Raw genomic sequence first — 14,463 nt, 5'->3', positions numbered from 1 at the left:
CTCCCACAAAAAAGGAAGTTTACACTATATTTTTGTAATCAATGTTTTTGCTTAAAATGTTTTTTATTCATAAATCTGCTAACATAATAGGGTTCTGGAAGTCAGAATCCAAACACAAAACACTTCTCATCACATCTTGCATTGTGATCTTAACAAATGACTAACCCCATTAAAACTTACAAACAGTAATCATAAAATAATATTTGAAATTATATTCCAGGAATTAAATATATTTATAAAATTAGTGTTATGAAATCTATTAAAAAAAATTTCTGGTAAGCTGGTAAAAATAAACAAAAAATATAAATGTAGAAGATTTTGTTACATAGAAAAGTGATGACTTGCCATGATATATAGATGTGTAGTTGTACACATAATGTTATTTCTCTGCACTGTATAATTACCACCCATATTTAGGCATCCATCAGACTGCACATCACATATTACAGATTCTCTTTGAATACTATGCCACCAGGATACTAGCCAATTATTAACCCTTCTCATTGGCTTCAAAATGCTGATAGCAACTAGTCAACCTTCTTCACCTTAGTGAAAAGATCATAGTTATTTGGTTTCCAGGTTTCAAGTAGTTAAGGGTTAAGGAGGTTAGTTAAAAACAAACCACAACTGCTTATGTAAATTCTTTAAGTAACCTGTAGTTTCCATCAAAAAGTATAGTTATACTCGCATCAAACGTGAGTATTACAAATTTAATTTATTCTCACAAATTATCTTCCATAATTAAAAGAAGTATAAATTTCCCAGCTCGACTAAATATTTTTTCAACTTAATAAAGATAGTGATCATTAAAAATATCACAACTGCAATTGAAATAATAAAAAAAATTTAATTATAGAAACATTGGTGATTTTTACTGGTTTTTAAAATTATTAAATTAAGTAAGATAGGGTATAAGCATGGAAATGCACAAGAAAAGGATGGGTGGAGGTAAAAATAAACAATCAAAGAGCATACACATTCAAAGATCACATCTAATCTCTTATGACATAACCACTATCATATAACTAATTCTTTATATTAATACATACCCGACACATTATGAATTCAGTGATTGTCCAGTCAGGATAATGACTATCATTGAGCATTGTTACAGATATATCACCATAATAAACTGGCAAGGTATCATAAGGCCAGTAATGGTCACATTTTTCACGACCTTTTTCAATGCAACGTGTTAAGATGACAATCGCTCGTGAATTACTCTCCCAGCACATACGCCAGAAGTCATCTTTAGTGGAATGAAGGGGACCCTGTGTGACTATAAATTCTCTTGAAGAATTATAACCCTGTAATTAATAGAAATTAAAAAAAAAAATAATATCTGTATAAGAAACAAAAGAGTGAATGATATTGTAAACGAAAGCTAATATAATGAAACTGATTGAGTTTTTGTATGTACAAGAGATAACATCATATACGTATTTAAAATGTACAAAAATTAACAGCTCTTAACAGCTCCGAATTATATAAAATTACAGCAAAAAATTTAAACAAAATTAAAATATTTCACCATAACATGCATGAATGTTTGAACTATATCTTAACAACATTAAAATATACATTAAAAGAGATTAACAAATATAATTACCGTAACATATTAAGGCATGAAGTACTGTATTATTTTTAAATTCAAGTGAATGTAAATAATAAGATAAAAATAGTTTCCTGAAGTTTTAAGGTATGTTAAAAGATCACAGGAGAAGAATCAGCTAAATGATATAGAAGAAAATGTTTATAAAGTACAAAACAAGAGATTTTTATATAACTTTTAAAAATAACCAAAAAATTATCAGCCTCCAAGTTTAAGTTTCAAAAGAACAGATAAATCCCTATCAGTGAATGTGAAATCTTGGCCAATCATTTTAAAAATCTACTGAATTGTGAAGAAACAAAAGAATAATTTACAAAAACTGAGCCCATCAAAAAATGTTCAGATTCAAATCCACCAGATAAAAGAATTAAAAGAGATAACTAAAACTTTAAAAAATAATACTTTCTAAGGCTTCTGGTGAAGACTCAATTGTAGCTGAAATGTGGAAATACGCAGTTGAAAGCTTAAAAAAGCTATTTGTTCAAATCTGGAAAGAGAAAAAAATTCCTTCTGATGTTGGAAATTGCTCTCTCCATAAAAAACGATGTAAATAACTGTAGAGGCATCTCACTGTTACTTTTAACTTATAAAATTTTCTCAAAAAACTATTACATAAATATTATGGAAGAACAATTAGAACCTTAAATTGGAGAATTACAAGGAATTTTCAGAAAGGGATGGTTGTCTTGTTTAGACAATTTCTAGTCTAAAAACAACTATTCAAGGTTATTTCAAAAGGAGTAAAGGTATTGTAATCACTATTGTGGATTTTAGTTAAGCTTACGATTCAATAAACAGAAAATTTTTGTTCACCATATAAGAGCTCCGATAAAACTTTGCATTTAGTAAAAGAAATCCTTATAAGTATTTGTAAGGATTTCTTTAACAAAAAGTAATTATTAGGGAATGGAAAGAACAGATGGAAATTTTAAAGTTAAAAAATATGAAACTAGGAAGTAAGAATAAATTGTTTGGCCTTTGCAAATGATCTGGCAATTTTTTCCCCCCGGATATTAAAACTGCAGAAATTCAAACTAATCTTTTAAAAATGTTAGCTGGTTTACAAATTTCTTTCCAAAAAACTGAATTTATGACAAATATTATGCTCTAAAGATTTTAAAAACGAAATATACATTTTGTTTTACATTATAGATTTTAATAACAAAGTGAAAACATTTAAATATGTATGTGAAATAATTAAAGCTAATGCTTTTAGATAAAGTATCAAATATAGTTAAACCTAATAAAATGTATCTTATGTTATCACTTAACAAAGCGTTTGTACAATGAAAAATCAATTTCCAGAAAAAAGAAAATTAGGCATTATAATACATTTATTAGACCTTAATGTTTGAATGCCTCCAAGTGTTTATGTATGAATAAGATAAGCGAAATTGAAGAGATAAAGAAAGGGGGAAAAATATTAGGGGCAGTTAAAATTCAAGAGAATAAGTGAAGGATTAGAAAAATTGATGAGATTTATAGATTTAATGTCAGACTTTCAAATGTTACAAGAATAAAAACTGATGATGTTTTTGGAGATCTTTTCAAAATGGAAGAAAAGGACTGAATAAAAGAAGTTTTAATTTTGTCTATAATCAAAAACCAAACAACACCTCGTACAATAAAGCTTTAAAGGATATGAGAGAACTAAATATCAGAGAAGAAATAATCTTAAATTTAGAAAATAAGGGTTTCCAGGGAAAACTGAAAAAGAAATATGACTGCAGATGGAGTAAAGAAAGTTAAAGCATGAAGATAGAATGAAGAAAGGAAGTCAAGAGAAAAAAATTATTAAGATATTTATTGCAGTCCTAAGGTGGCCAATTCAAGAAAAGGAAGAAAAGAAATACACATTTCAGCCCTAACAATTACATATAATATTACTGCAGCCTAAGAAAGGAAAAGGACAAAATCAAATTATACTTACTGAAATGTAATTGGCATTAATATAATCAGATCCTTCTTCATCATCAACTGGTTGCAATTTAAATCTGGAATGATCATATGGTAATATATTGGTAAATCTATTTTTAGGCCTATTACATGGGAGATCAGCAGCAGAACACGGTTGTTCACGGCCAACATGTTTCAGTTCTTCAAACTCTTTAGAGAATCTGAAGTCCGAATCAGCTGACATTATCCTATAGTGTTCAACAAACTTATCCAATGGTATCGGTCGACTGCAACAAACACATTGATAATATTAATATTCAATAGCACAAAAATTTTTGTTTATAATAACAGAACTAAATCTGGTGGTTTATGTTTTTAAAGCAAACAACAAGATGTTTATTATCACCTGAGAAACATAAGTAATAGAATGCCAACTGTTTCAGATTACAAACTGCAGAATGTAAGACACCAAAAAATGAAATATTAAAATTTTTAATAAAAAACAAAACAAATGCAAATAAATACTATTGTCTGGGTAATCAAACATTCAGATCGGGCAATCATAATGCTAATTATTTGTACTTATTTGTTAAAATATTTAACAAGCAGACTGTTGCAAAAATCTAGCAATTTAAATTTTAACAAAATTAAAAATAAATTGCATTAACTGCAGTAATAATTTATTTCTAAACAGAGAAAAAGTTAAGTACAATGACTGGAATGTTACAGTAATAAACTGTATAGAACATTATAAAACAGGAAAAATATAGTTGCTATAAACATTAGTATGCTCACTGATACATTCATAAATGCATTATCAAAAACACATTTGTACAATGATTGAAGTATACAGAGGTAAAATTATTGAAATGTTACAGTAAAAAACTGTAAGAATATTAAAAAAAACATGAAAAATATAGCTGCTACAAAACATTAGTAGTGATTCTGGTTGGGTAACATCAACTGGACGATGGTGATTGGACACATCAATGATCCAGTGAAACAGATTTGTATTTTAACTAACTTTTTTACACTTTCAACACAGTTTCATTTGTTTTTGTCTTAAATATGTTTGATAAATATGGTGGAGTACTTCCCCATCCAGAAATTATCACATTTATGGGGGTTTGGGTTGATAACAACTTATAAATGGTATAAAACCATTATACTTTTCCTCAGCATACATATGTAGAGATTTTTTTATAAAACATGAAAATTAAATGAAAAAAAAAAAAATAATAATAATCAAACAGCATGATTGCAAGCATATGTCACCAATAATAAAAATAATATTAAAACACTCAAAAGTTTTGTGTTTAATAAATACTAATTCTATAAGTTGGTTTCATAAAAATAATCAATTTAAAATTAACAAAATTACATGGCAAATCCTGCAAGATTAGTTTAATACTATTATTACCTAGTTTCCATAACACTATCAGGTAATGATAGTGTATCACTGGCTCGATTCTCTGTTGCATTTTTAGCTGCATAACGACGCCTGCGTAGAACCAAAATGATAACCACCAATACAAACAAAAGTGCAAGTGGTACTGCCAATCCAACCATTAATGGAGTATTATCTTGATCTGTAAAGATGAATTTTAACTATCTCAGATTCATTTAACAAAAATGAAATTCCAAACAAAAGAAATAACTTCTTATTGAAATAAATTAAAGTTTTGATTCTGCAGGGTGTAGCAGAAACAATTAAGCAGTTTTGAGGAGTTATAAAAACATAATGGGGTATATAGAGAAAAAATGTTTTTATTTTCTAAATTAGCGATACATACCATCTAATAATCATTAAGTTTTGAATACTGTTGGAGACGGTCTCTGAAGCTTTGTACAGTTCATTCGCACATATCACGGGGTATAGCGACAACATTTAAACAACTTTTCCTTCAGATATCCCCGAAGAAAGAAATCACAAATACTCAAACCGGGTGACTGTGCAGGTCATTCCACATCAACCCTCACAGACCAAACTTCCAGGAAAACTTTCTGTCAAAACATCGAGTGAATTCAGGCGGTGTGAGCTGTAGCTCCATCCTGTTGGAACCACAAGTCTCTCTTCAACAATCTCTTCCATTCTAGGTGGCAGAAAATTTTGCAACATTGAGACATAATGTTCAGAATTTACAATCACGGTCATGCCATACTCTTCAAACAAGTGGAGGCCTATCACACCAAATTGTGTTACAGAGCAGCTGTTAGTTTAGGGGAATGTAGCAGTCTTTCATTAATAATTTAGGGGTTATTTTCATCCTAACAGCAGAAATTTTACTTATTCACAGCCCCACTAAGGTGAAAATGTGCCTTGTTACTTCTGAAGAAAGCTGCCTTGAGAGAGTTCTGTACAAGCATTTGCTCACACAGATTTTAGTGGTTGACATAGTCTCCTGGGCTCAATTATTGAGACACCATTATTTTCAAGGGTTGAAAACTCAAATCAAAATGCAGAATCCTTCTTAAACTGTGATCTGACATTGCCAAGTCAACACACACAGCATGCCTCCGAACAGAATGTCTTGATGACTGCTTGATCGGTGTTATAATGGACCTGCGTCAGCCATGTGTACCTCTTCTTAGTGTGCTACAAGTTTCCTCAAACTGCCTAACCCAGGACTGAATTGTGTTTGCACTAGGAATGTCATTTTTGCACAGAATGTTGACCTATCTCTGAAAAGCTCTGTGTCGCGATCACAGATGAGCTCCGATCCAAACCATGTTGGCTATGATGAAACAAGAGGAAGACCATGTGCACTACTTGCCTACCCTCACTACTGTCAGAAAATTGACCCCTCTAAACTGCTTAATCAGTTCTGCTGCACTATATACCTCACTTTCATTCTCAATGGATATACAGACCAAGTCAAAAGTATGGAAATTCCTCAACAACTTTAAAACTATTTCAGATAGAACACTGTAACTTTTAGGATAAGTTGTCTGTCAACTATTTTACCTTTTGACAAGAAATAAATTCTTGAGGATGGCCCAGAGGTTGTTAATTCAAATATTTTAAACGGTAACACCCTTTGTGTGATATGTCATTTAAAGGTCTCTTTAAGATAAGAATAACTCTATAAATGAAAAGTTGATACAATGTCTTTATTAAAATAGCAGTAGGATAAAGTTTGGATTTTGAAAATTAGTAAATTTAGTTAAGTTCAAATAATAAATAAAAATAAATAAATATTTTTTTTTTTTGTCTTCAGTCATTTGACTGGTTTGATGCAGCTCTCCAAGATTCCCTATCTAGTGCTAGTCGTTTCATTTCAGTATACCCTCTACATCCTACATCCCCAACAATTTGTTTTACATACTCCAAACGTGGCCTGCCTACATAATTTTTCCCTTCTACCTGTCCTTCCAATATTAAAGCGACTATTCCAGGATGCCTTAGTATGTGGCCTATAAGTCTGTCTCTTCTTTTAACTATATTTTTCCAAATGCTTCTTTCTTCATCTATTTGCCGCAATACCTCTTCATTTGTCACTTTATCCACCCATCTGATTTTTAACATTCTCCTATAGCACCGCATTTCAAAAGCTTCTAATCTTTTCTTCTCAGATACTCCGATTGTCCAAGTTTCACTTCCATATAAAGCGACACTCCAAACATACACTTTCAAAAATCTTTTCCTGACATTTAAATTAATTTTTGATGTAAACAAATTATATTTCTTACTGAAGGCTCTTTAGCTTGTGCTATTCGGCATTTTATATCGCTCCTGCTTCGTCCATTTTTAGTAATTTTACTTCCCAAATAACAAAATTCTTCTACCTCCATAATCTTTTCTCCTCCTATTTTCACATTCAGCGGTCCATCTTTGTTATTTCTACTACATTTCATTACTTTTGTTTTGTTCTTATTTATTTTCATGCGATAGTTCTTGCGTAGGACTTCATCTATGCCGTTCATTGTTTCTTCTAAATCCTTTTTACTCTCGGCTAGAATTACTATATCATCAGCAAATCGTAGCATCTTTATCTTTTCACCTTGTACTGTAACTCCGAATCTAAATTGTTCTTTAATATCATTAACTGCTAGTTCCATGTAAAGATTAAAAAGTAACGGAGATAGGGAACATCCTTGTCGGACTCCCTTTCTTATTAGGGCTTCTTTCTTATGTTCTTCAATTGTTATTGTTGCTGTTTGGTTCCTGTACATGTTAGCAATTGTTCTTCTATCTCTGTATTTGAACCCTAATTTTTTTAAAATGCTGAACATTTTATTCCAGTCTACGTTATCGAAAGGCTTTTTCTAGGTCTATAAACGCCAAGTATATTGGTTTGTTTTTCTTTAATCTTCCTTCTACTATTAATCTGAGGCCTAAAATTGCTTCCCTTGTCCCTATACTTTTCCTGAAACCAAATTGGTCTTCTTCTAACACTTCTTCCACTCTCCTCTCAATTCTTCTGTATAAAATTCTAGTTAAGATTTTTGATGCATGACTAGTTAAACTAATTGTTCTGTATTCTTCACATTTATCTGCCCCTGCTTTCTTTGGTATCATAACTATAACACTTTTTTTGAAGTCTGATGGAAATTCCCCATTTTCATAAATATTACACACCAGTATGTGTAATCTATCAATCGCTTCCTCACCTGCACTGCGCAGTAATTCTATAGGTATTCCGTCTATTCCAGGAGCCTTTCTGCCATTTAAATCTTTTAATGCTCTCTTAAATTCAGATCTCAGTATTGTTTCTCCCATTTCATCCTCCTCAACTTCCTCTTCTTCCTCTATAACACCATTTTCTAATTCATTTCCTCCGTATAACTCTTCAATAAATTCCACCCATCTATCGACTTTACCTTTCGTATTATATATTGGTGTACCATCTTTGTTTAACACATTATTAGATTTTAATTTATGTACCCCAAAATTTTCCTTAACTTTCCTGTATGCTCCGTCTATTTTACCAATGTTCATTTCTCTTTCCACTTCTGAACACTTTTCTTTAATCCACTCTTCTTTCACCAGTTTGCACTTCCTGTTTATAGCATTTCTTAATTTCCGATAGTTCCTTTTACTTTCTTCATCACTAGCATTCTTATATTTTCTACGTTCATCCATCAGCTGCAATATATCGTCTGAAACCCAAGGTTTTCTACCGGTTCTCTTTATTCCGCCTAAATTTGCTTCTGCTGATTTAAGAATTTCCTTTTTAACATTCTCCCATTCTTCTTCTACATTTTCTACCTTATCTTTTTTATTCAGACCTCTTGCAATGTCCTCCTCAAAAATCTTTTTACCTTCTCTTCCTCAAGCTTCTCTAAATTCCACAGATTCATCTGACACCTTTTCTTCAGGTTTTTAAACCCCAATCTACATTTCATTATCACCAAATTATGGTCGCTATCAATGTCTGCTCCAGGGTAAGTTTTGCAGTCAACGAGTTGATTTCCAAATCTTTGCTTAACCATGATATAATCTATCTGATACCTTCCAGTATCGCCTGGCTTTTTCCAAGTGTATATTCTTCTATTATGATTTTTAAATTGGGTGTTGGCAATTACTAAATTATACTTCGTGCAAAATTCTATAAGTCGGTCCCCTCTTTCATTCCTTTTGCCCAGCCCGTATTCACCCACTATATTTCCTTCCTTGCCTTTTCCAATGCTTGCATTCCAATCTCCAACTATTATTAAATTTTCATCTCCTTTTACGTGTTTAATTGCTTCATCAATCTCTTCGTATACACACTCTACCTCATCATCATCATGGGCGCTTGTAGGCATATAGACGTTAACAATCGTTGTCGGTTTAGGTTTTGATTTTATCCTTATTACAATGATTCTATCGCTATGCGTTTTGAAATACTCCACTCTCCTCCCTATCTTCTTGTTCATCACGAAACCTACTCCTGCCTGCCCATTATTTGACGCTGAGTTAATTACTCTAAAATCACCTGACCAAAAGTCGCCTTCCTCTTCCCACTGAACCTCACTAATTCCTACTATATCCACATTTGTCCTACCCATTTCCCTTTTTAAATTTTCTAGCCTACCAACCTTTTTCAAGCTTCTAACATTCCACGCTCCGATTCGTAGAATGTTATTTTTTAATTTTCTGGTGACCCCTTCCTTAGTAGTCCCCACCCGGAGATCCGAACGGGGGACTATTTTACCTCCGGAATATTTTACCAAGGAAGGCGCCTCCATTATTGCTATGTGAAAATGCAGAGAGCCACATTTTCTTGGAAAAAAAGCAGCTGTAGTTTTCCATTGCTTTCAGCTGCGCAGTACTCAGAGGACTGAGTGATGTTGATACGGCCGTTCAAGTCGTCCTGACTCACGCCCCTAACAACTACTGAAAGAGCTGCTGCCCTCTTTCAGGAATCATTCCTTAGTCTGGCTCTCAACAGATACCTCTCCGATATGGTTGCACCTTCGGTCCAGCTACTCTGTATCCCTGAGCACTCAAGCCCCCTCACCAACGGCAAGGTCTCATGATTCATAGAGGAGGATAAATAAATAAATAAACTAGATTAAATTAAAATTTAATCTAATTAAAATTAAATTTGAATTTTTAAAAATTAAAAAAATTTATTTTTTATCACAAAAAATTGTTTTTGTTCAAATTTAATTAGTAAATAAAAATATTTTCACCAATCATGCTGACCATCATCAATGATCTCTTACCATTACTGAAAAATTAAGCTACTTCATTGTTATGTAATATTTCATTTAGAGTTTTTCATTACAACACTAGTTTCTTTTAAGAATTTATTATGATCGGTTGACTAATTGATTTTGTCTATCTTAACCGCATTTTTAAGCCACTTTTGTTATTTATATCTTTTTTTACCTTTTTTATAACTGTTTTTTACTGAATTAATCTTTTCTGTACTACTGCCAACATTGCTATTGAAAACACACTAGTGTGTTCACATTTAATGAAATAAGGATTTGGTGAAGAGTTAGGTCATATAATGAAGTTTCAAAAGATATAGTGTCAAAAATCATCAAACAATTTAATACAGGGAGATTAAGATTAATAATACGAGAAAACCAGGAGGCCTAAATCTCCAACAGTTAATAAGAAACCGTTAAGAGATTATGCAAGTATTTATTGAGAATCCTCATTCCTTGACTCAAACAGCAACATGAGAACATACGCAACATTATTCGAACATTAAAAAGTGAAAACCTCAAACCCTTCAAAGTTTGTCTGCTGCAAGAACTTAATGAAGCTTTATACAGTTAAAGAAGATTTGTGAGGTCTGCAAAATTATTATGAATATCTTTGCGAAGAAGATCCTAAATTATTAGCAACAGAATTTTTAGTGATGAGGCCACATTTTTTTTTTAAAAGTCACGTAAATTGCCATAATTGTTAAAACTGGACTGATATTAATCCACGGTATCATGAGGCATATATATAATATCCAGACAAAGTAAATTTATGGGCAGGCATTGTCTCTCTCTCTCTCTCTCTATATATCATATATTTGTTAATGGAAATTTGAATGCAGTTAAGTATGAGGCTTTGCTTCACGACCATGTCATTCCAAACATCAAAATGTTGTTGTTCCAACTTTCAGAACATTTGGTGCCTTGCCTCAATTTGGTCTTCAAGTACATGAAATTTGAAATCTATTTTTCCTGGAAGATGGACTAGCTGAAGGAGGTCAAATAGAATGGCCAGTAAGATCACCCGACTTGTCACCATTGGATTACTTTCTTAGGGGCAATTTAAAAAGTATTGTTTATCATAATAAGCCACAAGATATGATGATATATGATATACATCATCTATATATGGACAAAAGAGAATTCAATAATCAGCAGAAAATGCCTCTAGGGAATCATTGAATAATGTAGTTTCATCCTTTTTTAACTGACTGGCACACTGTCAAGCAACTGTAATAAGCAAACATTATGCTTAATAAAAAGTTTTTTTAATAAATTTATTCGATAATATCTATTTAATCATAACAGTCTCTTAAATAAAACAAGGCTGAGATGGTTGTGTTTTTTAGTCTTTGATAATTGATTCTTCTGTATTTTTTAGCGCTGAATCTGACAATAACCTTCAATTTTTCCATCATGTCAGGATTTTTTGCAATTTCAAAATTTGTAAAAAGTTAAAAATTGCAAAAAATGTGATACAATAAAATAGATAAAGCTTTTTTTGATAATAAATTAATATATTCACTTTTTTGAATTATACTATGCATTCTTATAGCCTGAAGATGAGACACCAAGCCAAGCTTGAAGCTTGGCCGACAGGTTGTGACAAGACTTAACAAGATGTAACATAGCAAACTTCCGTTTTAAAAATGGCTAAAAGAGGCTGCAAAAATTCTACAGATTCTTTTTGTTACATTAGCGATAAGTTAACGGTGGAAAGGCAAAAAAAAGTATAACAAGTTTCAGTCAACAAGTGTACCTCACATATTATGGAGTCAAAATAGGGGATTAAGACAAAACTTGGGCACCCCGCCGCATTTGCTACACATGTGTTGAAGGATTTAGACGGCGGTCAAAGGATGAACAAAAAGTGTTCAGATTTGGATTTCCAATGGTGTGGCGAGAGCCACAAAATCACACCGATGATTGTTACTTTTGTTCGACCGGTGTTCACAGCTTCAATTTGAAGAATAAAAAATAAAATCATCTATCCAGATATGCCATCCACTTTATGCCCAGTTCCTCACGGTCCTGATGTACCGGTGCCAATTCCACCACAAAATTTACCTGAAATAGACGGTTTCACAAGCGATTTAAATGAAGATAACATTGAGGAGTATGAACCTGGAGGTAGCTGTGTGCCAGAGCTTTATTTACAGTCTTCGACTTTTAACAAATATTGAAATTTGCAAAAAAATGCATATGAATCAATTATATATCAAAAGTTAAAAAACATTCCACAACCCAAATTTTGCAGGCTTGAGTAATCAATGTAATTTTTTCAAACTACAAACTTTATCTCATTGCCATTTTGGGTATAGACATCATACCGACTTTTTATTTATACCATTTTTCTTAAAGAGATCTTATACCATTTTAAAGAAACCTTTATCACACAAAGGTTGTTACCATTTAAAGTATTTAAGTTTCAACCCCTGGGCCACCCCTAAAGAGAGTGGTTGAAATTCTATTTCTTGTCAAAAGGTAAAGTAGTTGCCCGATAGATACCTTATCCAGAGAATTACAGTATTCTATCTGGAATGGTTTTAAAGTTGTTGAGAGGTTTCCATACTTTTGCTCTGTATATTTAATTGTAAAATTTAGATGTTTAATTGAACAGCATTAGAATTGCAATATGCAAATTAATAATTATTTTTATAATGTTCAAAAAACAGTTGCATACTACTAGTAAATTATGAGTGTTTACATATGTGTAAATATCTAATGGATGCACCATATTCTAGTCATTTGTTTACAATGGCGACATTAATTTAAATTTGATTTTGTTACTATATTATTAGTACATGTACTGTATATATTACATATTTAATTCTGGGTTTCAAAAAAAAAAACTTTTTTCCCGATGAAACACATGAAAAAAGTGTGTAACGATTGTATTTTAATGAATAAAGAACATAATTGTTTTACTACCTTAAATTACAAAATGCATGGAAAAATTTCAGTTTTTCACAGAAGATACATATATATGGATGAAACTTGAAGGTGATGACAAACCAATATTCAAAGAGATGACCTAAACTTTTCATTCGCTTCTTGACCTTGAAGAATGTCAAAGAGAAAAAAAATACAAAAGAATGGTTACATAATATAATAAAGTTAACCATTTAAGTGAAAATGAAACAATAAGATTTCTAAAAAAAAAGTGCTAGTGAGAATGACTTCAAGATGACATCAACACTGGGCTGTTCATAATGAAAATTTTACTGCATTAAAAATTTCACTAGCTTAGTACATGAACTGTATGACTTGAAATGAATTGTAATCTTTATAAAAAAGTTATCTTCCAGCAATGGAAATTGAAAAATGGTACAGAAAAATTAGTAATTATTTTTAAAAAACTTTCCATTTATCGAAAAAAGTAATCTTTTGGAAGGCTAACATAATTTGGAATTTTTTAAAGCGCTTTTCGTGCTTAATAAAGTTAAGTAATATAGTTAAAATTAAGCAGTATAGTTAACATTAACCTACCTTTTTCTCTGCAACAGTAAAAATAAGATAAATAAATAGAAATATACTAAAATCAATATAAATATTGTCTTAATCTAATTAATTTTAAAATTTCTATTATTTTGCTACTTTAATAGTTTATGTTCAATAATTTTAACGCATTGTAAATTGAAACCGATCTACATCTCAATTAGTTTCAATTATTGACACGTAATTACATTTGTTAAATCAAATAATTATATAAATGTTGTAGGAAAACAACAGAACATCACCTGTTTGTATAGGAAAAGAATAATATATATCTGTGAATTTTTCAGGAGTGGTAAAAGCACGTATTTTCACACGATATGTAGAGCCACTTTTAAGAGGACCATTGCAGTATCCTACAGCATGACCTTCACAACTTTCTTCACCCACAGTGAAATCTTCAACCGATGAATTCTTAAATGGATAATAAGGTTCCATCACCTGTTAAATATCCAAAGACACATATCTAAATAGATATCAAAAATTAAACACACTAACAATCAATCTATCGATCTGATTGAATTTAATGACATTATCTATTAGTAGGTCTAATTATTTATACCATTTTTGATTTATAGTTTTATACTACAGATTAATACGATTTTGATTTATACCATTGATTTTAGTTAAAGTTAAATTTGAAATAAAATTTGAAATCACTACATCTTTTTTCCTTCTTAAATCCAAAAGATCTTTATCTCTATAATATTCAACATGATAAATAACATATGTTATCAGTATATCTCTGTCTTTTACAGTTTTTTCTTGTTTTATCTCTGTTTAAAATAATAATATTAACTATTCCTCACAAATTACAT

The 14,463-nt window shown here is 31.2% G+C and overlaps 1 pseudogene; it reads right to left on the bottom strand.

Annotated features, from left to right (window-relative positions):
- The window catches only part of LOC142331042 (tyrosine-protein phosphatase 10D-like), a 170,091-nt pseudogene that overhangs the window by 70,529 nt on the left and 85,099 nt on the right, over positions 1 to 14,463 (bottom strand).

The sequence above is a fragment of the Lycorma delicatula genome, chromosome 10 (assembly GCF_047948215.1).
Source record: "Lycorma delicatula isolate Av1 chromosome 10, ASM4794821v1, whole genome shotgun sequence".
NCBI lineage: Eukaryota > Metazoa > Arthropoda > Insecta > Hemiptera > Fulgoridae > Lycorma > Lycorma delicatula.
Note: the sequence above shows the minus strand (reverse complement) of the source record. Positions and strands in the feature narration are given on the sequence as shown.